The sequence below is a fragment of the Meriones unguiculatus genome, chromosome 9 (genome assembly GCF_030254825.1).
Source record: "Meriones unguiculatus strain TT.TT164.6M chromosome 9, Bangor_MerUng_6.1, whole genome shotgun sequence".
NCBI classification, from domain to species: domain Eukaryota; kingdom Metazoa; phylum Chordata; class Mammalia; order Rodentia; family Muridae; genus Meriones; species Meriones unguiculatus.
The window spans coordinates 96583877-96610203 of NC_083357.1; the positions used below are offsets into that span (position 1 = coordinate 96583877).

The 26327-nt window shown below is 40.2% G+C and overlaps 1 protein-coding gene across 5 annotated transcripts in view; it reads right to left on the minus strand.

Moving 5' to 3' along the window:
• Positions 1 to 26327, minus strand: part of Klf12 (KLF transcription factor 12) — a 605156-nt gene that overhangs the window by 266587 nt on the left and 312242 nt on the right. Inside the window, exon 1 of one of the 5 annotated variants that reach the window (XM_060391531.1) lies at positions 23446 to 23578. The exons of the other annotated variants lie outside the window; for them this stretch is intronic. The gene's annotated coding sequence lies outside the window, so the exon portion shown is untranslated. Of the gene's footprint in view, positions 1 to 23445; positions 23579 to 26327 lie in introns of those variants that run through there. 5 annotated transcript variants of the gene reach the window in all.

The window sequence follows — 26327 nt, forward strand, 5'->3', positions numbered from 1 at the left end:
TGTTCCTGTTGACTCACCCAACACATAATGAGTGCCAGGCACAAATTCATTTAGTTAAGATACACCAATAAACAAAACAGAGACTGTTTTTGTAGTGTTGGTTTAGTCTCTTTATCCCTAAATAACTTATTTTACCATATCCATTTTAGAAGATAAAATTATCTTGAATGTTCAAAGCAACTACTTTAAAGCCAGTTATATGACCTCCCCAAGACCCTGAAAATGACAGGCAGTCTAACAGTGAAGGGATGTCTGTTTTACCTCTGCAACGAGAGAGAGAGAGAGAGAGAGAGAGAGAGAGAGAGAGAGAGAGAGAGCCTCCTGATGTGGACACAAGGTCATAGAAGCCCACACACTGCTCTGGAAAGCCAACAATGGACTCCAGAGGCACCTTCCCGTGAGGCATGAAGTACTGAGCCGGAAGCTTGAAGACAAAGACAGCGCCATCATGTGCATACAGTGAAGGGAGGCGGCACCAATCTCAGTGTGCAGAGTCCGCATCCCGCCCTGAGGCAGGAGTCCTTACTAACTTGTCCTACCCGCTTTCCATGATTCTGCTCAGGTTACGTGTTAAGAATGCTCTGTCTCCAGGGCTGTGACTGTTCCAAGCTACCACAGCATGCATACCTCATAGGTGCTGTCACTGACCTTACACTAGATTCAGAATCTAAGTGATAGGACAGCATGGGTTGGTGCGTGGGGTCATAGCGTATTTCCACACTAGGCTTTGAAAGCATGGAGCACACAGTAAATTCTCAGAAGAAGCGATGAAAAGTCTTCATTTTATACAAGATTTTCCCATGTTCCCATAATTTCTAGAGCAATGCTTCTTGGATGAGAGAGGAGGAAAGAAGAAGGAGAGGACCTGCTAGCTGATATGCTCAGAAGTGGAGCAGAACAGAATGTGGACTGCTATGTTTTAACATATTTTCTGTTTACCCTTGTTGTTCTTGATCATAAAAATTTCATTTATTTTCTACATAATTAAAAGAAATGGTGTGACAGTTTAAAATCTGAGGTATGAAAAGCGCCAAGCAGGCTTTTTTTTTTTTTTTAAGAAAAGGAACAAGAAAAAAACAAATGATGAGGATGGAAATCCTATTTCCCATCCAGCTTGACACTCAGAAAGTGTAGGAGAGTCGTTTCTGTTCTTTAGCCAGAAGAATGAGCAATGCCACAAACTCTTCATGGCAGGTACACATGTTACTACACAATTTAAGGAGGACAAGCCTAAAACCCCTGCAAGTAATGCTCCAGGGAGCTCTCGTCTCTGTTATATTTAACAAATGATGCACTGAATCTTGCTAGACTGTGTCAAATAGACTCTCAACGGATGTTTTCAACTATCACTGTGATGCAGAGATGGTTGTAATGATGTCTAGTCTGGGCATGACATAAGCTCTCCATGTTTCAGAAGACTCAATGGATGCTTACACTAAGTACTTGCAGTTGTGACAGAAAAGAAAGCAAGGACCAAATCCATTTCTCTTTCCTACTGAGTAACCAAGGACAGCATTTTAATCAATTTGCTAGTTATAAAAGAAAATCAAACTTTTCCATTCTTCTTTGGGGAATTATACACATTGATATACTTTATATTTATGTATGGTTGACACATGTCAGATTTTTTAAATGACACTTTCTGATAATGATTACAACTAAAAGCTCTGTGCTTATGTAGACTTTTCATTACCCTGGACCTCTGATCACTAAGCCAAACTCTCAGATAATGTTCCAATATTGAAAACTGTATCTAAGAAAAATTCCTTGAGAGTTAGTGCAGAAAAAAAAAATAGGTTCTCACCAATGATTAGTCTTAGAAAAACTAAAAAATCCTATGAGACTTCAGTTTCCTTGGCAGCATGCATGACACTTAGAGGTCGCCACAGTTCCTAACAATGAACAGGGACTAAAACTGAAAGTCAGCTCTCTTCTTAGCTCCATCAGAATGGCAAGGTCACAAGGCAAGGCCTGACCCTGACTTAGAATGATGGAAGGACACGGAGCAAAGATAACTTTAGGAACCGGCATCCTCTCCTTCTCTCACCCAGGCAGGAAAATCTGAATGTCACTGATCAAACTGGATATTACACAGCTAAAAGATCTACAGAGGCCAAGACAAAAGGGATCCCACACATTTGTACACTGAGATTGGCATTTTTTTGCAAGTTAAGCATTTGTTTAATAAAAGGAATGATTGTTAAGAGTATTTAAGGACAAAAACCCTGAACAGATACCTTACTTAAAATGATACATGGCAAGTAGGCACATGAAAAAAAAATGTTTACCATCTTATATGGCTGGAAAGGTGAAAATTAAAACAATAAGATACAGTAATGAGACTGGTCAAAATATAAAGCCATCATGAGGACAAGCACCACATCACGCAAACAAGTAGCAAAGGCGTTTTGACTTGTTAAAGGTGGGAATGAACTCACTATGGAAAGACTAGCTAGCTGCTTCATACAAAACTAAATGATATGGTCACCGGATTCTGCTATCACACCCTTGGTAACTGCCTGCACAGCATTTGCAGCACATTGTCCATAACCGCCAAAATGAGAACTGCAGCACAACCAAGATGGCCTTCCATCTGCAAGTGGACACACTGTGACATTTCCAGCCTAAAGAATACCATTTTACGCTACAAAGGTATCATCAAGTGGGTTGGTAAAATGGTCCAGTGGGTAACAGCATTTGTCACCAAGTGTAATAATGTAAGTTCCATCCCCAAAATCCACATGGTGGAGGGACAGAACTGACTCCAGTAGTTGACTTCCGATGGTGGCATGTGCACGCATGCATGCGTATACACACACACACACACACACACACACACACACACCAAGTCCTAAAAGGACATGGAGGACCCTTCACCACAGTCACGGTGTGAAGGTAAGCACCCTGAAAGGGCTGCACACCGAGTGATGCTGACTGTATAACTTATTGCAAAAGACCTAAACCATGGAGATGGCGAGACCACCACTGTCACCAGGGTTAACATGGAAGAAAGAGCGGAGAAGAGGCACAATACAGAACTTGAGGGGAGCTGTGTGTCTCACAAGTCCCTTGAAATGTACCTGAAGAAGGACACCTGACACAAACTGCAGACTCGGCATGCGATGGTACACTGTTCCACGGTCACCCCGTTCTAACACCTTGCAATAGTCACTGAGGAGGGCTGGTGGGAGGAGGGCAGGCAGGGGGATGGGACCATGCAACTGTCTGCCCTGCTTCCCTGTGACTCTTCCTCTGGTCTCTGAAAACAAAGCTCATCCATTTAAAAAGAACGTCCTTTGCAAATTAAATTTGAAATTTGATTTAAGTGATCCGCAAAAACAGCTTAAAACCTAGATAGAAATCTAAATATTATTATTCATCCTGGAAAAAAAAAAAACAAAAAACAAGAAAATGTGAGAGTATTGCTTTCTCAAAATGAGCACCATTGCCAAGTCGGTAAAATTAATTCAAAGGAGTGGGTACTGCTGCAGAGTTCAGAGGTGACCTCTCTCACACTATTTTATATCACATAAACATTTTATGTTTCATATTTACCTATAGAAGAAAATAAAATGCAATTTTATGACTGCACACTAAATTTAAACCTTTTGTGAAGACCACTACAAAGGATTGGTTAATAGTTGGAGTATTAACCAACATGAGAAAATATTCGGCATCCAGTACATTTTTTCCTGAAAATAATGGAACTCGCAACTTGGTGCATTGAGTCCTTAGATACAAGACTAAATGCAAATTAAAAAAAATTAAGAAGTCCCTTTTACACCGTGGGATAGCAGAAGCATAGGAAATATAGGGGAGGAGCTAACAGTAATGACTGAATTTTGTATCTTGAGAAGATGTCTGGTATTACGAAAAGAACACAGGTTCTGAGTTCTAGAATTCTCCCTCAATTCATGATAATTTTAAGTGTCTCCCATTTTCAAACTGACAATGTAAATGTTTTTTTTTTTTTAATTAAGCATGAACGTTTACAATTTCTAGGGAACTGAACAAGATTTATAATAATGCTTTGGGAATATCTGTCAATAACCTATATTTTGAAAAATTCTTAGCTTTGTGAGTGTCTGTGAATGATATGGGTATGTATCTTTGTATGTGTGCACGATCTGTATATGCATGTGTGTGTGTGTGTGTGCATGTATGCATGTTCATGTTCATGGTTACACATGTGCCATGGTTGTATGTACAGGCCTGAGAACAACCCAGGGTCTTCATTCTTGGTTTCTGCCTTGTTTGAGACAGTCCCCTTTCCCTGCTGCATTTGCCAGGCATGCTGACCTTCGAGTTAATTCAGATTTTTCCTGTCTCTGACGCCTATCTCACCATAAGAATTCTGGGGTAACAAGAGCTCACTACCATGCTTAGCTCTGGGGATCCGAACACGTCCACCTGTTTGCCAAGCAGGCACTTGACCAATGAGTCATCTCCCCAACTCTGGTTATCAATTATCTTTTAAACTAACAAGTGATGAGCAAAATAATTCCTTGCTTGGTGATGACGGGAGATCTAAATATGTTGCCAAACTACCTTTGGATTTGCATATGCCAGCCTCACCCACACATGTGTTAGACTTCTGAGATTACAGGTGTACCATCATGCTTATCTCCATCTTTTGCTAAATGGGAAAAAAGAAAAAAAAAGAAAGAAAAGAAACTTCTGGTAGGCCAGTAATTACATGCCACTGAGACTATCAATCAATAACTTTTTCTCATTATAAGTATTCAGTTAGATAACCCTGAATAAACAGGAAACAAGAAACAGAAGTGTTAACACATATCTTGTGGAAACATTCTATTTATATTTCTACAAGCAATTTATTCTAAAATAAGGATCAGTGGACAAGTCAGAAGCTCACATCTACTCATGGGTTCATAAATGTGAACAAACAAAATAATTGGGGAAAATCCCACTCCTTGATGACAAATAGGAAAAAAACATCAGTTTGATGTATCAGTTTGATACACATAGGGCTGGAAGATCAATCTGTGTGCCTAGACTAACAATAAAATCAGCAAACAGAAAGAGCTCTGACAGGTTCTTTAAAAGATGCTGCTTCTCCAACCAAGGACCATATATGGATATAGCCTAGAACCCCTGCTCAGATGTAGCCCATGGTAGCTCAGTATCCAAGTGGGTTCCTAGTAAGGGAAACAGGGACTATTTCTGACATGAACTCAATGGCTGGCTCTTTGACCCCCCGCCTGAGGGAGGAACAGCCTTGCTAGGCCACAGAGGAGGACAATGTAGCCAATCCTGAAGATACCTGATAAGCTAGGGTCAGAAGGAAGGGGAGGAGGTCCTCCCCTATCAGTGGACTTGGAAAGGGGCAGCGAGGAGATGAGGAAGGGAGGGTGGGATTGGGAGGGAATGAGTGGGGGCTATGGCTGGGATACAAAGTAAATCACCTGTGATTAATATACAAAAATAAAAATTATTAAAAAAGATGCTGTGATGGATATCTAATATTTAATTGCATAGGATTCAAAATCTTCGATCAAGATGGTAGGTCATGACAAGAGATGATAGAAGGTGACAATGAGTTGTAGGTGCCTGGTTCTTTTCCACAGCTCCACAAACTGTGACCAGGGACAAACAAGCTGACCTAGAGACAAGGAGATGGTTAGTAGCTAAAAGCACTTACCATCAAGCCTGAAAGCCTGATCTAGATCCTGGGGACATATATGATGGAAGAGAAAGCTGCCTTCCAAAACTTGTCCTCTAACCTGTTCACATGTGCCATGGCGTGTGTGCACTCACACACAGATAAACATAACAGACATAATGTTGTTGAAAGATTCTGTCCCCAAACATAAATATTAATAGGCAAGCCCAGAAACCAGACACCTCGCAAAGCTTTCCAGTGAAGGCAGAGGGCGGTGAATATACAAAAGGTACCATACAATTTCAGAAACTCTCTGAGACACTTAAGCCATCCTAGTATCAGTGAGCATTCCCAAACTGTCTGGATATCACAATGTGGAATCGGAGTAAGTTGTAAGAGGAGAAGTAAGGATGTTCTGATATGATAATGTTGACAAGAGCCTAGTAAATAATATTAAACTGAAGTCAATAGCCAAGACAGGATTGTAAGTGCCTCCCTGCTGTGATGAGTAATACTGTTTGTCAGTTTGACAGGATCTAAAATCACAATCACATAGGAAACAAGCCTCTGGCACAGCTCTGTGGGGTTATGTAGACTAGGGAAGCTGCTGGGAATGCCTGTGAGAGATTATCTTCATTAAGCTAACTAAACTAAGAAACCCGTTCTGGATGTAGGCAGGCAGTATCATTTCTCAGGTTAGGTCCTGGACCTCGTAAGAATGACAAAGTAGCTGGCTTCACACTGCATCCTGGATCTGTTGTGATATGACCAGCGACCTACACTCGACTTCCTTGTTCTGAGGCACTATACCCTCAAACTGTAAACAAACAAACACACATACACAAGAAACCATATTTTCAATGATATATATATATATATTTTTTTTTACACATAAAATACATTTTATTTTGGGTTTCAATAGTGGGAATGGATTCATTTGTCTTTCCTATTTGTTGCTGTCTTGAATGTGTTCTGGGTAACTAGTCCAGAAATTCATCATCATTCCTAAGACAACAGAGAAGTTAACAGACTTCTGTTTGGAAAAGTTTCAATTCGTGTTATCAGGTTCAGAAAGAGCTTATTTAGACAATTTAAACATTTTCTTATTTATTCTTTACTCATTGTTGTCAAATTATCCTTTGTTGAAATCTTTTCCTTTGTAGCTTCTGACATACCTCTCTCTTGAAGTCATCTTTTTCTTCCTTCCTTCCTTCCTTCCTTCCTTCCTTCCTTCCTTCCTTCCTTCCTTCCTTCCTTCCTTCCTTTCTTTCTTTCTTTCTTTCTTTCTTTCTTTCTTACAATTTATTTACTTTGATGAGACCTGATAGGCTAGGGTCAGATAGTAGATGAGGAGGACCTCCCCTATCAGTGGACTAAGTGTTACATAGTTAAACAAATACTGCCACCAGTAAAAGCACATTTTCCTAAGACACCAAGCCTATCAAATACTTATGTAAGATCAATGACTTCGGGGAAATTTTTTCGTGTTTCAGTTAAGATATTTTATTTTTAAAGTATTCCTTATTTCTGATGGCTTATTTATTCATTCTTCCATAAAAATTTCATTAACATCATCTCTCTACCTAAAATATGCAAAGATTCTATCCTCTGACAAATTCACTACAGGCCTAGGTAGCACAGGTGATGGAGACTGTCCCCGATTCAGAGGTCTTGTACTTTGTCTCCATGGCTCTTGCTTGGTGAACCTTCAGTCTTTGAAAGAACAGTCGGGAGGGCCACTACTCCCAAGGGAGGAGATGCAGAAAACGCTCCCACATTTGATTGCGCTCGTGTTCCCCTTTGCATCATTTCTATTCTTTCAAGGGTAAACATACTAAAATTTTCAACTCTCATAAAAAGGCCTAGGGTGAATGGAATGTCATCAGAGGTTATTAACCCTCTGTTCCAGCAGGTTTTTAAGCTGGAAAATGATGATCTTGCAGCAGTGAGCAACCTCTCTGAGCCATTCAGTGGCTGCAATGTAATTAGAACAAGCCACTTTCCTGCTCTACTGGGTGGAGCTGTTGACTGCAGGCAATTTGGCAGAATCTATCAAAAACCATGAAAATATATATGCCTTTTGTCCCAGAGACTCCAACTCTTGGAAATGATCCTAGATAATAAACGAAAATGTGTAGAATCATATTTATTTTCCTACTGTTCATAATTTAGTAAGTATTGGAAGCAGCCTAAATATTCCCAAACAGAACAGTGAACAAATAAATTATCACAAGATCACGTAGTTGAAATATCACAGATGCCCACTTCAAATGACACAGAAATGTGTCCACTAACATATAACAATGCCTAGTGTAGACAGGCATACGTCAGTTTCCAAAATACCATCTATTATATAAAACTTGTTATATACTATATACTCTTAAATATAAAAATATAAATACAGACAGAAGATAAGTATTTACCTATCAGCCTGGGTACACACATAATGACAGCAGCCTTGTTTTTCTTGTCTCATATTTCTCTAACGAGCATATAATGAACATTTATTATTTCAACAAAAAGACTCAAGTGAACAAAAAGTAATTTTTTTCAAAGAAACTGTCTGAAAGAAAGAGGATTAGAAACGGGATTGAGAGGCACTCCTTCCAAGTGCCATGGTGAGGCTCTGAAATGCGCAGTCCACAGAGGTCACAGAATCTGTTTGCCTGGGAGATTGTAAGGAAAGGGTAGCGCCCTCTCCTTTGAGCACAGCTTGAATGCAGTCTTGACCTCCATGGCCTCCTGCAGCTCATGTGCAAAAAGACTAAGCCGAAATACAATTTTCACTCACTGACACACAGAGTAGTCAATTCTTTAGCCTGCCCTGATCCTCTGCAATCCTTTACCCTCTACAAGGGAAAGTAACCCGGTCATCATCCACCCAGCTCTGCAAGCCAGTGACCTTCCATATATGTGCCCAGCAACTGGCTTGAGCATTAACCACAAATACCACTGAGAATTAGTTAATATTGTGCAATGCAGTGACTTCAATTTCATCCAACTGACTTTTCCACGTAAAAGAAAACGCATAGGTTCTGAAGAAATAGCTCTGCAGACTGCTTAGCACAAGCAGAGACAGAAGCTCAGATACCCAGAATTCATATAAAAATCAGGCTGGCATAGTGGTTCAATTTTAATCTTTGCACTGGAGACATAAAGGCAAGAGGCGCCCATGGCGATCTGGCTAGCAAGACGAGCCAAATCTTAAATTACGGATTGATCAAGAGACCCCAGCACAGAAGCACAGTTGAAAGCAATTGAAGAAAGCATCAAACATCGACCCATGGTCTCCACACCCACATACACAAACATACACATGTACCTGCATTATGTAACCACATACATGTATAAGTATACATACAAGCATACATACACACGAATGGAGAAAAAAAGAAAATTTGTAATTTATTTCAGCCACTTAAATGTCTCATCACAATACGAAGAAAATGGGGGTACCTATTAAAATCTTATGTATGTTTACCAAAACTTTTACAATGGATGATGACGGTGACCAAAATTATTCTTTGAATATGCTTAAAGGCAAATGAAGATGTTAAGTTCCTTTGCTATGAAAAGGTCTCTAAAACTTGTTTTCTGGTATCTCCTGTGAGCACATATGTACTATTACACAAGAACATAATTGAATGAATTTTTGATTAGGAATAATGTTCTTATCCTTAATCAAAGGAAGATATAATGAAGGGCTTGTGTGAGAAAAAGCAGTTGAACAAAGACTGGTAACTTAGGATACCCTCCAAGGTTATTCACACTGAGAACGTGAACTGGAGTCAGTGAAGAGAGCCACAGAAATACCAGGGAGGATTCAGTCAGGGCTACAGAATGTGGTCAAAAAGTAAAAATGACACAAGGCATGGCCAGTATTCAAAGCCAGAGGGACAGGATGGTGTGTATGGAGTTGGTGCTTTAGAGACCATGTTCCAAGACACAGTTTCTGTTTGTTTGTTTGTTTGTTTGTTTGTTTGTTTGTTTTTGATGAGTGAGTATGTGTGTACATGTGTGTAGACTTTAAAGTCCTCCTCAACTGCTCTCCCTCTTAGATTTTTTGGACAGGACTCTCTCACTGATTCACCTAAACGGGCTGGCCAACAAACCCAAGGAGTCCTCCCCACCTCTATCCATAGCAGCTCCACTATTTGCCTGGTGTTAAGATCAACTAAGGCCACCATGTTTGTGCAGCAAATACTTTACCAAGCATTCTCTCCAGCCCTTACCAAAACAGAGTTTAAACAACACAGGCTTCTCTTCTTGACAGCCAGATTTCTAATATGGGAAAAACAGGGCCATGAGCTTCAGAAGCAAGTTCTCTGACAAACAAGAGCAACAGTTAAAGTATGTTATTCTCTGGACCAAACATCTAAGGCTTGGCATTTTGATGAACCAATAATCTGGCCACAAAAGACATCTTTCCCATTATCAGAAAGTCACACTTAAATAGTACTCTTAGACTGTTTTATAGTGAACTTTTCTGAGGAGTCTGCTCTTTTCATTACAAATTTAAAGCGGGATAAGAAGAATTTGAAAAAAAATATCCCTACTCTATTTTATCTGAGGAGTAAAGGACATAAGTTGACTCTTTATTGATGATTCAGGCTACTAATTAGGAAGATGGATGACCAGGCGGCGCTGCATAGAGAGATGAGTTCAGGAGCCACTGAAGTGTGTCTACACTAACTAACCAGACTGGAGTTTGTGTGGGTGGCATATTAGAGTATGTCAGGCTGTGACTTCTCAGTATAGATGTTGCTCTGTCCTGAGGCAGAAGAGATGGTACACCATGATACATGTATGTTTGGGTAATCATTCCTGGCTGGATGAGCTTGGGTATGTTGTTTAACATCTTTGGACCCGAGATGAAGGATTTCAACTAGGTGACTCCTAGAGTTCTTTCCTTCAGGCCTCTTCTTATCTATTGTATAACCTGGAAACCAGGAAAACAAACTGCCTAGATGTGCATGGAAAGTAACATCTAAAGAAACACACAGCACACTGCCCTGATAAGTGGCAAGGCTGTGCCCTTAGCATCTTTGTGTCTTTTATGGAGGTCATACTTATGTCATTCTTAGGTGTTGTTTTTTTTTTTTTTTTTTTTTTTTTGTAGGTCAGAGACAATAATAATGTTTCTGGAAAACAAATATCCTACTAATGACATGTCTGCTTTTTTTATACCTTGATCTTAACTTGTTCTGTTTTAGTTTCCCAAATAATATATGCAAATCAATCAAACAAATGGCAAAATGAAGACTATAACAAGAAGCCTTTCTTTATTTTAGTTGATACCTATATATATATGGTAAATTTTATTAAAAGGTGTTCTATAAGCCAAGTGTGGTGGCACACACCTTTAATCCCAGCACTCAGGAGGCAGAGGCAGGTGGATTTCTGTATGTTGGAGGCCATCCTAGTCTGTATAGGAAGTTTGAAGCTAGCCACAACTACAGGGAGCAGCTGTACCAGGCCACAGAAGAAGACAATGCAGCCACTCCTGATGTGATCTGATAGACTAAGATCAGAAGGAAGGAGAAGAGGACCTCCCCTATCAGTAGACTTGGGGAGGGGCATGGGTGAAGAAGGGGGAGGGAGGGTGGGACCGGCAAGGGAGTAGGGAGGGGTTTATGGGGGATACAAAGTGATTAAAGTGTAATTAATTAAAAAATTCTCAAAAAATAAACAAACAATAGTGTGATGCTTTAGAAAATATGAGGCACAGTGCAGACATAAAGAATTATTTCTACAAATCCTGGGACGGGGACATGTGTTCAGTTTTTATGTTCTGGAATTGTGAACAGGTGATTTCCTACTGTTAGGTACTCAATGTGATCATCCCGAAGAATCTGGAATCTAGGACATAGAGAGAGTTCAGTGGCTAACTGCTTTTGCGGGGACCAGAGTGTGATGCTCAGCACCCACATAAGACTGTTCACAAACAACATAACTCCAATTCCAAGAGGATCTGATACCATTGGCCTTGGCTACCTGCACTCATATGCATGGGTATGTACATGAACACACACACACACACACACACACACACACACACACACACACTATATATATATATATATATATATATATATATATATATATACATCTATGTATATGTATATGCATACATATAATTAAAAGTAATAAATCCTATATTTTTAAAAAGGAGCTTGAAATCTGGGCTGACGGGTCAATTGGTAAAGCCAGTACCAATTGACAGGAAACAGGACATCACACAGTTCATGTAAGAGCTGGATGTGGTGATGTACACTTGTAATCCTAGCTCTGGGAAGGATGACACAGGAAGATGAGCTTATTAAGACGCAAAGAAAAACACTGTCTTAAAAATGAGGCAGGCAACATTTGAGGAACCATGTCTGAGGCTGACCTCTGACCTCCACACACTTACATACACTCATGTTCACCTGAACACAAGCGTGTACCCACAAACCCCTGAACGTGTGCACATGCACAAACATATACAAAAAAGAACTTGGAAGACTCTCCTCCTCTACCACGCTGTCTCTCTTTCCTCTAGACAGTGGTTCTCAACCTTCCGAATGCTCCAAGCCTTTCATACAGTTCCTCATGTTGTGGTGACCCCCAAACATAACATTATTTTGTTGCTACTTCATAGCTGAAATTTTACTAGTGTTATTAATTACAGTGTAAATATCTGATATGCAGGATATCTGATATGCAATCCTCACAGTGGTTGTGACCCACAGGTTGAAATCTGATGCTCTAGAGAATCATGCCTAAAGAGCATGGTCTCCCTATTGCACTTATTTTGTCTCCTTCCACATACTGTATTTTTATATTTCTCCCATCACATGATTCTTGTTTCCCATCTTTACATCTTCTCTGGCTTCTCATAAATTAACAAGTGTGAAGAGTGACAAAAGATAAAAAGAAAGAAAAATTCAAAAACCAAAAAAGAAAAACAATAAAATAAAAAGTATTTAAGAACATTCATTTGCCTTCGTCATGTCTCATATTTTTCTCCCTATATATACCACAATCTCTAAAGTTTATGACACTCATTCTCAGTGTGTTCTGCTCTGTTGTTTGGAAATACACTGCTATAAAGCAACTACAGGGCTGTTCCTGGGCCAGGACTAATACTATGGACCAGGGAAGGGGTATCCAGGAAATAAGGATCCACATTAGTGAAGGCCCAGAATGCCAAACCACCTTCTAGGAAGACTAAAATACATTTATACAACTGCCATGACTAACCCAAATTAATACTGCATGTAATAGTCTGGATATATGAACATATAGAGAGAGAAGAAAACATTATAAGCAATGAATATTGCTATATATAATTCTCTCTTACTTCTTCTATAGCCAATAGGACTGATGAAAAACAGGCCACAGAATTAACTTCACCTCCAGTGTTCACAATAACAGGCTAGTACTACTATAATTTATACTTCTACACCTCAGGTCATGCCCATGTGTATTTTGTCTTGGGGGATTATCTTTCCTTCCCCACTTCAAGGAAAAACTGCTACTCATCATTCAAGCCATCATTCAAGCACAGATGCGTAAAGACTTCTCTGCCTTCACCATGCTGAAGAAGTAACCACCTGAGGACAGAACACAGAGATGAAAAAGGAACTTTAGAGATTGTGAATTCAACTCATTTCCTGGGCAGTAGGATGAAGAATCCTTGGTCCTGTCCTGGTTTTGAGGCCAGAAATGCCTGATGTGTTTTGGGGCTCCAGTTCCTGGCTGTGGAACAAAGTGAACAAAGAAGGCAGAGTCTGAAGAGGAGGAGGAGTTAAGTCACAGCAGCAATACTTCCTCCTAAAGTGACTCATTCCTTACCTGTGAGCTGGAGCTAGCATTTACTTCCTACTGCTTTTAAGGTTAATCAAGTGAATAAAGTGGTGGTATGCTTTAAACTGCATGAAGCATCCTGCACATGTGATTTTGCTCTGTCTCTATGCTAAGGCGCCCGACTTGGGGGCTGAGAACTGGACTCGGGAAATCAGCAAGTGGTCTTCTTCAAGGAACCATTTCTCCAGCTCCAGTCATCATATAACTTAACACAGCAACAACATATCAGTAATTCTGACTACCTCAGAAGCAGCCAAAATTCTGATTTCCTTGGATCATTTATTGTTGTGAGGGATCCTCACAGGCTTCCTCAAGCATTTCTCAAGCCATTAAGGACAGACTATGGGTGGAGTCCAAGTGGGTGGGGCCAATTTCTGCCAGTTCTAACATACATCAGTAGGCTGTACACAGAAGCATTTTGGTGCTTTCAACTCCTAGTACACATACCTAATTCCACCCCCATGAGGTACCAGACTGTCGGACAACTTGGCTGCTAGCCTATGAAAATGTGGAAACACTGGAGAAACATTAGCCAACAGAGCACATACTGGCAGCTGAATTGAATGTTCAAGCTCTGAGATGTACCCAAATAAATCGTTGGTGTGTTCTAACAAATGTTTTCTTTGGAAAGCATTTCTCAGTGCATATGATGTCAAAAGTATCCAGTTTTCATGGGTTAAATGAAGAGTTGGAAACAGAAACAGGGTGAGAGGTGCTTTTTAAACAAAATTGCACATGCTGCAAAAAAAAAAAAAAAAGGTCAATATTGACTGAAAAAGTGTGTCCTTAAAAAGAAAATAGAAAAGTTGTTGATGGCTTTGAAAGCTAATTTTTTACAATCCGCTAATTGTTTAAAGCATAAATTATAGATGACAAGAAACTTATCAGAACTTGGCAAGGTATAAAAACATGGGCTAGTTTTAAAGAATGTGTGGATCATATCAAACCAAAGGCAGATATGAAAAAGTACAGCAAAGAGGGAACGAAGGTCTAAGAGATCATAAATCAAACCCTTTAGCAGTCAGAGGCTTTTAATAAGTCATCAATCACAAACACAGTCAAAAGGCGTTTTTAAGAAGGTAATAATTTGAGGGAAGAGTCATAATGCTATCCAAATACATGAATCTCCTCGTCAAAATAAACTCTGCAACCAAGCCCCTAGCTGAGCATCTGACACAGCAGCAACTACTAGTGGATCCATAATGCTTTGCAGAATACCAGAAAATCTACTGATGCCCCTCTCAGTGCTGCGATGTGTGATCACCCTTCCTGGGTTAGTTACTCTCCCATGACAGTGTTTTCTAAGACAGGAAAAGTTATTCATCTGTAAACCATAAGTCCAATTCCTCTGAGGCCTCCAGTTAAGAATTGTCTGGTGAATATTTCTCTTGAGGCTCTAAATGAGGAAACAGGCAGTTTCCGAACACCAATACAGTTTACGTATGACTTCAGTTAACAATGAAAATGTACACTACATTCAGGAGGTAATGCAAACTATGAATAAAGAGAGCTAACGGAATTTTTAGCTGAGCATACCAAATGACTCAAAGACGGGAGTAGGAGGGATTGTTTTTAAATGATTTTGTTTGCTTGCTTTCTGTTTTTCACGAAGACTGAGTAGGAGTACAACTCAATAAAATAAACCAATTGTAAACGTTTGCTAAATCAGACAAAAAGAAAAAAATCAAAGGATGAAAAGGGGAAAGAAGTCGAAAGCCAAAGAAAACCATCATGTTTTGAGAAAGGAAGAAAGTTAATATGCACAAACATAAAATCACATCACCCTGCTAACATAATTACTGTGTAAGACTTTGAAGATTATTTCATCATTATAAAAGTTCTAATTCATCAGGATTAAAAAACAGTGGATAGGATACAAAACTTCCCTCTTCTGATGTTTTGAAGACTCCTGTAAGGTCTTTAAATGAGTTTAAAATTAAATTTTTAATAATTAATCCAATCAATAAAATTATTGACAGGGTTGAATAATAATTTACAGCAGCAGAGTGCTGGGATCCACAGTTATACTCAGTCAATCTGAATACACACCATGAAAAACAATTCCCTTCTCAATTATCTCAGAGGTGTCGAGGATTACCTCAACAGCATGAAAAGGTAAACATCATAAGCCCACACCAAGGCCAATGTCAAGTTTCTTGTAAATTTATACATTTCCATTTATATTTCTGTGTGTTTCCGATAGAGCTCACAGTAATCACAGCTACAGTGGATCAACTTCAAAAGTAAATGAAACAAATAACTGGTAAATCGATAGGAGGTGACACACTCCCAGCTGAAATCTTGCCCTGGTGTGACCCCCCTCTGCCCTTCCGCCCTCAAAAGACTTAATGAATCACCAAGAGCACAGTACAGACCTGTATATTTGCCCAAGTGACAGCCAGATTTATCTCAGTATCAATGATCATCCCACCACCACGAGGGGAGGGAGGGAGCATGGAAAGCCTGAGGCTCCGAAAGGCACTGGCCAAGGGGGGTTCTTGCAGCTGTGTACCTCAGGTATAAATATCTCGTCATTTTGAACTGACAGAAAGTCCGAAAGCCCAAAGGAGGGATAATTTAAACCAGGGGCCCTTTATGGGTATTTATTTCTAGGTCGACTTTGCAATAGCCAATTCAAAGAGGAGACTAGAAAGCTCCTTTTGCTTTCTGAATGATTTTTGCCCTAGGAAATGTGTAAAATAACACTGAAAATGTTCCTATGGGCGACATGGTGATTTTTAAATACTTAATTCCTCTATGAGGAAAATTTAAATTCCGATTTAAAAAAAAAATCAAAGCAATGGGGCTCATAGTGGTAAAGAGAAAAGCCACTGAAACAAAACACCAAAGCGGAACCAAACAAAACTGAGCAACTTGAGGACACTCAGATGATTGGTGCAGGGCAGTTTCCTGCCGTTGTAAGTAGAGTTTATGCTTTAGAACTTCTTTCTATGGGAGCTGTGCTTGACCAAAAAATGGCCCTGCCCAGCACCTCCCAAAACAAGTATCAATGTACTCTTCAGACAGTAAGCAACTCCCAATTTATAGGCAACAAGGGAAACAGGTCTAAACTACAACATCCAAAAAGAAAGGAGGGTTAAGCAATCCTATGTCAAAGCAAACAGAGGAGCTGCCCACGCTGAGGTGAGGCTGAAACAAGTAGCAGATATGTCCACATCCCACAGAACTACAGGGGAGCAAGTGAACCAGAGAAATGAGAACACCCACTTCAGTGCAGTGGAGAATCAGAAAGGTTCATTTAACAGGAGGATTAAAACATCAACCACAGCAAAACCATAGACCCAGAGACGGGGCTTAGTTAGCGAAAGCGCAGGCCTGACAACTGAAGATCAATCCCCAGAAAACACACACAATGACTTTGCTATTTAACGCTGAAGACCGGACACAAAACTTCCACCCTTTGTGAATGTTGTTACCACTGTAACTGTCTCACTGAAGAATCCTGGAAGGTTCCATTTAGATTATGTCTTTTAACATATTTCTTGGTCGTCTAGATATCACTCTGAAGTAGCTTTCAGAAACAGCACATAGAGGTGGACTGGAAGAACTGACTCCTAAGAAGTACCTTTGACCTACTCACACTCAATGACTGGCTCTTTGGTCTCCCCACTCCCGAAGGGAGGAGCAGTCCTGTTAGGCCACAGAGGAGGGCTTTGCAGCCAGTCCTGAAGATACCTGATAAAAGAGGATCAGATGAATGGGGAGGAGGTCCCCCCATCAGTGGACTTGGAAAGGGGCACGGTGGAGATGAGGGAGGGAGGGAGGGACTGGGAGGGAATGAGGGATCGGGACACGGCTGGGATACAGAGTTAATAAAATGTAACTGATAAAAATAAACAAACAAATAAATAAATAATTTAAAAAAAAAACAAAAACAAAAACTATTAATAAATAAAAATTTTAAAAAAATTAACCTTAAGGAACAGATAACCAGTAAACATAGACTCAAAGAAAACATAAATAATAGACTTTGAGAAGCCATTAAAATATGTTGACCAAATCTGTTAATTTAGTAGTTATAAATAAAACTAATTAACGCAATAAGAAAATGAGAAGACATGATTGAAATACAGAGAAATGATACAGTCATAGTTTTAAGTGTGTGTGCCTGTGTGAGAAGGAAAGAAAGAAAGAAAGAAAGAAAGAAAGAAAGAGAGAGAGAGAGAGAGAGAGAGAGAGAGAGGGAGGGAGGGACGGAGGGAGGGAGGGAGGGAGGGAGAAGGAGAAGAAAGAAGAGGGAGAAGAAAACAGGGAAGAAAAGGTAGGCAGGGAAGGTCAATTCTACTTGAAAGCTGAATTGTTAAGGTAGAATAAGAGCTTAATTCATTTTGAATGAATGCAAAGAAGAAAGACAAATACACTCTTTTATGGAGAAAAGGTTAAAAGACATAAGCAAAGCCAGGAAAGTTCTGCTATTGAAGAGAAGCAATCCAAAAGCTGGATAGAAAAAATATTTGAAGTGATAATAGTATGAACTTTTCTCTGACATAACAAATAGATGAAAATAACCAACAAAGCTCCAAGAAAAACTAATGAGGGATGACTCAAAGAGAGCCATCTACTTTTAGTTTACCAAACTTCAAGGCGGAGGAAAAATTCTGCAGGTGTTCATAGTAGCAATTTCCATCCATGAAGGGGAAGTCAAAATGGCTCCAACCTTTTCTTAGGAGCATTCAGTGTTTCAAGACAGAGAAACAACAGTTTGAGAATTCTAAGCAGGACCCAAGAATCTTAGAACAAGGCAAAATACTACCATAAATAAATAGACATTTAAACACACAAGAAGTGAGGGAATATGGAAGCGTAAGACATTCATAGGATAAGCTATTTAACAGTGAAAACCAAACAAATGGATCATTAACATAAACACTGTAACCAGAAGAATCTAAACTGAAATTAAGTTTCTGGAAAATTTTGAGGGAAGATGTAATCCAGTCCCTTTATTATTAAGTCAATGTGATTTGAGAAGGTGAAGTAACTGAAGATACACTGAAACACAAAATACTTCAGAGAATTAAGATTTATGTGATTTTTTCTGAAGGTGAATTCAGAGTGAAACCTAGTTGGCCAAGAAATACACTAAAAGAAATCTTTTAATGGAGAAAAGAAAAACAGGGGCGTGCAATGAAACTAACTTAAATATAAGTATCATTTGGTAAAAAATAATATCTAGTACATGAAGTTATAACTTTTTCAAGGGGTCAAGTTACATATTGTGTGCTAGCAGTTGACTAATATGTTTATTAATTTCTCAACAAATCATTAAGAGGAAATCTTAAAATTGAAGAACTGAACTTCCACTGATTTTAATGTTTTATTATTGTATGTTCCCATTTCAACAGAAAACATAATGCTTTCATTCATGAGGTAGGCATACGCATCTAAAATCTGAAGTTCCAATCAACTGCATATTATGCATGCTGTAGTAACATTATGTGCTTAGAATGAAGCTCATTGTTGAAGCTCTTGCCTACAATGCCTTGAGGCCCTGGGTTCAAAGAGAGTAATCTAATTCTAGAAGCTTTGCTGTTCAGAACAAAAATTGGCTTCTGCTCTGCAAACTCGATTGCCCAAATATCCAGCCACACCTCAAAATCCTTTGTAACGTATTTTTGTCTTCAAACCTACATGTTAAACAACTAAACCTTCACTTAATTCATCTCCTAAATATGATCCACACAAGCGCATTTCTCTGCACGTTCCAAGTGAATCTAAACCCAAATGAAGGCTCCAACACCAATCCTCCACCAGGTAATCCTTACTTCACCTTTCTTTCTTTCTTTCTTTCTTTCTTTCTTTCTTTCTTTCTTTCCTTTTTTCTTTCTTTCTTTAACACATCTTTATGTCCAAATGCAATCCCAACCTGTCAATATTTTTCTAGAAATTTCTTCAAAATCTGCTCACTGTACAGTACCTGTTAAACTTATCTTCTTAAAGACTTTAATTCCTCAACCAGGCCATTGTTTCATTCTCGTCTATGTCTTTTTCCATACCACCTAACCTTTTCTCTGACTTAGCTCTGGTAACCTTTAGAGCTCAGCTTATGTTGTCTCTTCACTAGACATTTTCACAATGTTTGGGTTGGGTGCTTGTACTATGCGTCCTTCTAAAACTAGGTACACTCTGTGTGACTTTTGGGGTGAAGTTCTGAGCTCTGAGCTCTCAGGTGATTTCACTGTTGCACAAATAGCAAAGAACAGCCTCATACACACCTAGAAGGTGCTGTCTGTTGCACACATAAAGAGACTATACGTCTGATACAAATTCTACAGCCTATTGCCCCTAACGCCACAAGGAACAAAACAGCACAAGATTAATTCAAGCCCAAGAGACAGGGATGGAATCATGAGTCCTGCGAGCACCAATGGATGCATGAGGTACAAGCCACACCCTCAGTCATCACACTCTAAAGTCATGATAAAGTGCAAAGTTCACTAAGTACAGAAACAAGCACCACGTCATTCACCATCATTACGGAACGCATGCCCTACGAAAGTCAATGGAGTGTTTGAAGTGACTGGCAGCACGGTGGGCCAACTTACACTAGTTTCACCATAAGGACACGGGCTACGCACTGAGATGTGACATTAGCACAGCCTCCGAGTGTTTGAGCTGCAAGGACACTTTGCTCTACTGTAACTTCACAGGACGACGTCCTGTGGATGGGGTGAGACGTCAGGTAGCACTTGACTGGACTTCTCTCACTAAAGCTCTTCTCACACAGTAGGAATAAGTATTTTTGCATTCCTCTGTGATTACTATTAAACTCAGTTCAGAGACACAGACAATACGTCACACTTAGGGTTAGAAGCCAAGCAAAAGATTCGTATGTTACTTTCTGAATTATTGCATGGACCTGGATAATAGTATTTTCATAGGTATCTGTCACAAATATATATATACATATATATATACTTATATATCACCACATCTGTCAGTTCTTCTCTAGAAACATATAATAATCTTCTTTTCATATTCATATCAGGTACTAACACACTGAGCTAAGCCAACTCCATCTCATATGACAAAAACCTAAATGAAATATTAAAATAACGGCTTAAGTATGTAAATAATGATAAAACATCATAGGATCCTGGCAAGTAAGATGACTCAGTGCATAAAGGCATCTGCTTCCAAGTCTAATAACCCACGTTTGATTCCTTAGAATGTACATATACGCACACAGTAGAAGAAAATAACCAACACTCTCTCTCTATCTATCTATCTATCTATCTATCTATATATATATATAATTTTTATCTTGATGTATGTGAGGATTAGTGTTACCCTCTCTAATGCAAATATATATATATATAAAAGCTACTCTTCAGCCAGTGATATAGTTTTGGAACCCTATTACTGGGCAGGCTGAGGCAATTTAAAAACAACCCACTACAGAGTAAAACCAAGAAGGATCAGCCTTGACTATACTGCACATATTGTCTCGAAAAAAAATGCCAAGATGAAATAAGGCTTCAGAAACATTCTGAAAAATAAATGCAGTGGTTACAAAACGAACCTAGGAGCGTAGCTCCCTAGTACGTCAAACTTGACAAATGACCATTTCAAGAATACTCAAGGTAGAACCTGAAACTTCACCATTCACATATTCCCTTCTGTGCTACACTCCATCAGCACATCTGTCAGTTCTCCCCTGGAAACATACAATGAGCTTCTCTTTATGTCCATGTCCAGAGCTAACATACTGAGCCCAGCCAACGCCACCTAACTACTGGCTCCAAGGTCTAGTCACCAGAACACACAAAGTGGAAGGAGAGAAGCAATAAAAACACGGGCAGCTACATGTTAACAATGAAGGGAGGGAGGGCAGGAGGAAGAGAAGAAAGGGAGGAAGGAGGAAGGGAGGGAAGAAAGAAAGGAAGGAGGGAGGGAGGGAGGGAGGGAGGGAAGGAAGGAAGGAAGGAAGGAAGGAAGGAAGGAAGGAAGGAAGGGAAGGGGAAGGAAAGGAAGAGAAGGAAAAGAGGAGGGAGGAGAGAGGAAATGGAAGGAAGGAGGGATAGAAAAGGAGGAAGAGAGAGAGGGTAGGAGTGAAAGAGAGAGAGAGTAAGGGAAGGAGGCAAGAAGTGGGAGAAGAAAGGGGGAAGGGAGACAGAAAGTATGTTTTTCACAAAAATTAACCAAAGTGGATCACAGACCCCAATGTACACACAATCCCACATGACCACAAAGAACAACTCAAGAGGTTTTTTTCAATCCTAGAAAAAAACAGCTCTTCACTTCTCTTTGTTATTCTTGTTACAACTCACACATTAAATGCTTGCATTCTTTCCATGTCTATCAAAACACTTACACAAAACACTTATACCTGCTTTTTCAACTACAAAGACTTAATCTTTTGATTGGTAAAAGAAGGATTTTCAGAATTATTGATCTTGGAAAACATACGACTTAACTTGGCTAGGATGAAGACTGTATTTATCAAACAACACAGGCAATTATTTCATTCTTAAGGCAAGAATCGAAAGTTAATTTACAATACCAAAGCCCAGGAAGAAGCACAGGAGGGGAATCCAGAGAATGATCAATTTAGGAAACAAAGGTTCTATGTAAAATGAATGTCAATTTAGCTGGACAAAAGGGAATTGTCACCAAGCACATCCTGTACTTTAAGTAAATAAACTCCAGTGTTCCAAAGGACACCCTCCCACCCCAACTCCTAAACAGAGACTGCTAGTATACAGCGACTCCCTAGCCTTGTCTGCATCCTGCTAGTTCACACTGCACCTTCCGTTTTTATCCAAATAACCATTAAGATATGTATCGGGTACCTTCATTTGAGGAGAAACAGATTCACAAACAGGTAGGAGTGAAGATCACTTGCTCAAATGTAACCTTTCCACGGCTGTGCCTTTCTTTCTACCAAACCCATCAATCTACTGTGGGGCAGATATATCTTTGAACCATGAGTTTCATTTTTATTGATTGGTTCTCTCCTATTTTTAACATCAAACTGAATGAGATAATTCTCATCACTCCAGTTTTTGTTTTTGTTTTCCATCTTGAGGACTCATGCTCAGAAAGCCCATCATTACTGAGAAGAACCTCTTGGTAGTTATTGTTCTTCAGCCCAGGCAATTCCAGGTATAGACCAGTCTGTAAGCCAGAATACACTTCTCCTTCATAAAAAAGGCAGTACGTGAGCCATTGTTTTCAATGAGTTTCCATCACCCCACAATGGTATGTGGGCTTTCTTAGAGCTTTCTTAGGATTTTATAGTGTCTCAGTCCTGCCGATGCAGAGCCACGGTGAAAGCCAGTTTCTCATCCACAAAGCCTAAGGGAGTTTTCTACTGTAAGTAATAAGCATTGCCTCCATCAGAATGAAAAACAAGCAGTTCAGGAATAGTCATGCCAAACAGCAAGAGGAGATGAGAGGAGAGATGAAGTCTCACTCTGAGCTACAACACAGAAACCCTGAAGTCTTTTCTTTCTTTGCCTTGGACTATTTAGACTCTAGTGGGCAATGGAATGGTCCAAGGGCAGGTCAGTTATTTCAGCTGTCTTTAGCTTCTACAACTGAGAAGCAAGAAGTAGCCGCAGTCACCACCAAGGACAAGTTAACATTTCAGAGGCATTTAAGTCTCGCGCTGGAACCAAGAGAGCTATAAACATGAACCTACCATCCAGTTCCTTTGAACAAGTAAACAATGCCCACTGCTTCTCTGCCTAATTGTCAATCAGTTCCTGCCCTCCCACACAGATATTTTTGAGAGAGCCACCTCCACCTTAACTTCTTTCTTGGAGATTTTCCAGTCCCTAAAGAACTTTGAGGAAAAAAAAAATGTACAAATAGTGTCATAAAATAGCGATTAGATATTTGCCTTTTGGTTGTAACTTTGTGCAACCTTGTGCAGGTCCCGCGGTATTCCAGAGATGGATAAAATCAGTTACAGACAGAAATGACAAATCTCGACAGCAGCTAGAGCCTCTTACCTTCTCCTTTTCCGAATGAAGGCATCACACAGTAGAAAGGAACTCGTCAGCACAAACATGCCACACTCAACAAGTAACAAGCCTGCATCCTTTCTATCTGTACGTGGGTGTCAATCTTCAGAACTGCTCACCACTTGAAAGAACTAAGTCTAGAGTAAGAATTACCATAGAAAGTGTCTTAGTTTGGGGAGTTGCTGGGGTTCAAAAACTATGAATAACATACGAATTCAGTTTTAAATTAGCATAGTAATTGCAGAAAATGAAGAGAGGAAAACCCACAAAGCAGCCACACACTGAGGGTGTGGATGTTCCCTTTCTCCTTCGCACACACACTGCACACATGTATTACGTTACCAAATGAATAAATATATAAACATATAAACTGGTATTCTTTTTTAATTATTTTTATTAATTACAGTTTATTCACTTTGTATCCCCCCTGTACCACCCTCTCTCCTTACCTCCTATCCCACCCTCCCTCTTCCCCACCCGTGTCCCTCTCCCAGTCTACTGAAAAGGGAGGTCCTCTTCCCCTTCCCTCTGACCCTGATCTATCAGGTCTCATCAGGAGTGGCGGCATTGTCTTCTTCTGTGGCCTGGTAAGGCTGCTCCCCCCTCAGGGGAGGTGATCAAAAAGCAGGCCAATCAGTTCATGTCAGAGGCAGTCCCTGTTCCCATTACAATGGAACCCACTTGGACACTGAACTGCTATGCACTACATCTGAGCAGGGGTTCTAGGTTATCTCCATGAATGGTTCTTGGTTGGAGTATCAGTCTCAGAAAAGACCCCTGTGCCTAGATTTTTTGGTTCTGTTGCTCTCCTTGTGGAGCTCTTGTCCTTTCCAGGTCTTACTATTTCCCACTTCTTTCATAAGATTCCCTGCACTCGGCCCAAAGATTGGCCATAATTCTCAGCAGCTGCTTTGATCCCCTGCAGGGTAGAGCCTTTCAGAGGCCCTCTGCATTTGATGGATCTACAGCAGTAGGTCCTAATCTGTGGATCACGACCCCTTTGGGGTCAAACAATCCTTTCATGGCAGTCATATATCAGATATTCCGCATGTCAGATATTTATATTATGACATAAGAGTAGAAAATTACAGTTTTGAAATTAAACTTATGGGCTGGGGTTATTAGACCATAAAGAAATGTACTAAAGGGTCACAGCATTAGGAAGGTTGAGAGCCACTGGTCCACATCATCATGGGACAGAGGACAGGGGGCAGAGTAGTCCCTACAACAACAGATGGCAATGACTGAGTCAAGTACAAAAATATGAAAAAGAAGAGGCCTCTAAGGTCTTTGTTCTTGTGATGAGTCAGGAACATGATGTACTAGGCCTAGGAAGATGGGATTCCAGCGTACAGTAGCCATGGTCACGAAAAGGGTAGATACACATTCAGTTGGCAGCAGAGTTCTTTCTGCTGCAAGCTGAAGCAATGGCCAGGCCTTCAAGCGGGAATAGAAAGAAAGGTCTGTGGAAAACAGTGAGGATCAAACTGGGTCTTATCTCCAGGCAAGAAAGAGGATGGAGAGGGGGCATTCAACCACCAGAGAGAAAAGCAATGAAGCGACAGGATAGGGCATACCTGCAGACACCAAGGGTTTCAACTGAGCCAAGCCCTAGCCACACTCCCCAGAGTCCTGTCCCTGCCCAGTTCCACAGCTCCTGGGTTTGATGAGCCTCTCTGCTGATCAAGCAGGCAGAATGGAAACAGCAGCTTTGTGTGTTCCCTTTGGGAAGATCAACCCAAGACCTTGGGCGCAGCTCACACATGCTGTAATTAAAATGTTGCTGTCCAAGCCAAGGCAGGGAAGGAAGTGCCTCAAGACATTTTGAGTTGCTTTCATCAGCTTATCAGGTCCTTAGGCCAAGATGTGGTTCACTCACTAAAGAGCACTTGCTTATCTGGCTATTCCCAGTTATCACCAAGGTTATAGGTTGGGAAAGAGTGAGCAGTTCCTGTGTCCTGTCCATTCTTCATTTCCATGCTGTGCACTCTTCCCTCTTTCCTGAGCTTCCTGTGCTGCAGACTTCAGTTTGCCCCAAATCCAATACAAGGGACAGTCCTTCACATTTTAAGTAGCTGCCATTATGATAAACCAGGCAGTGAAGGCACATGCTTTTAATTCCCCTTTAATCTCAGCACCCAGGAGGCAGAAGCAGGCAGATCTCTGTGAGGTCATGGCTAGCCTGGTCTACAAGGTGAGTTCTAGGACAGCCAGGGATGCTACACAGAGAAACAAACCAACCAACAAACAAAAAGCTAAAAACAAAACAAAGATAGATAGAAGAAATAAACAAATAAATGAATCCCTGACTAACACTGAATTGGTGCCAGAATTCGTTCCACAGAACATGATTTTAAGGATCCACAGTTGAAAGAGCAAAGGGCTGGCAGTACTCTAGAAATCTTCACTGCAATACCCTCAGTTCTGGGTATTATTCCAAACATTATCAAGTGTCCAAGACTGCCTTTCCTTCTTTCTGACAACTAAAAGTCGCTTCTATAATATAAATGAACAGGGGACAAACGAAGTAGCCAGATTCCTAATGGTGACATGGCTAATGTTCAATGTCACCTCGGCCTTCCTGCTACTTTTGATGCACATGGAGGCTCAGGGTCCCTGAAAGGGAAGTTATCCATAGACCCAGATGAGGCCACTGTAGATAACCATCTACTGGCAATACATGTATGGATTGTCATATATGCATCCAACCATCAGCCTTTGAGGCCACCACAGCAGCCACTCATCTCTACCCAGGCATGCTCAGGTAGCAAGTTCAAGAACAAAGTGGGCATTGAACTTCAGATACTAAGGCAGGGGTGATGTGCACAACTAGAGAATGAAATGATGAGTTGTCACACAGTATCTGGATT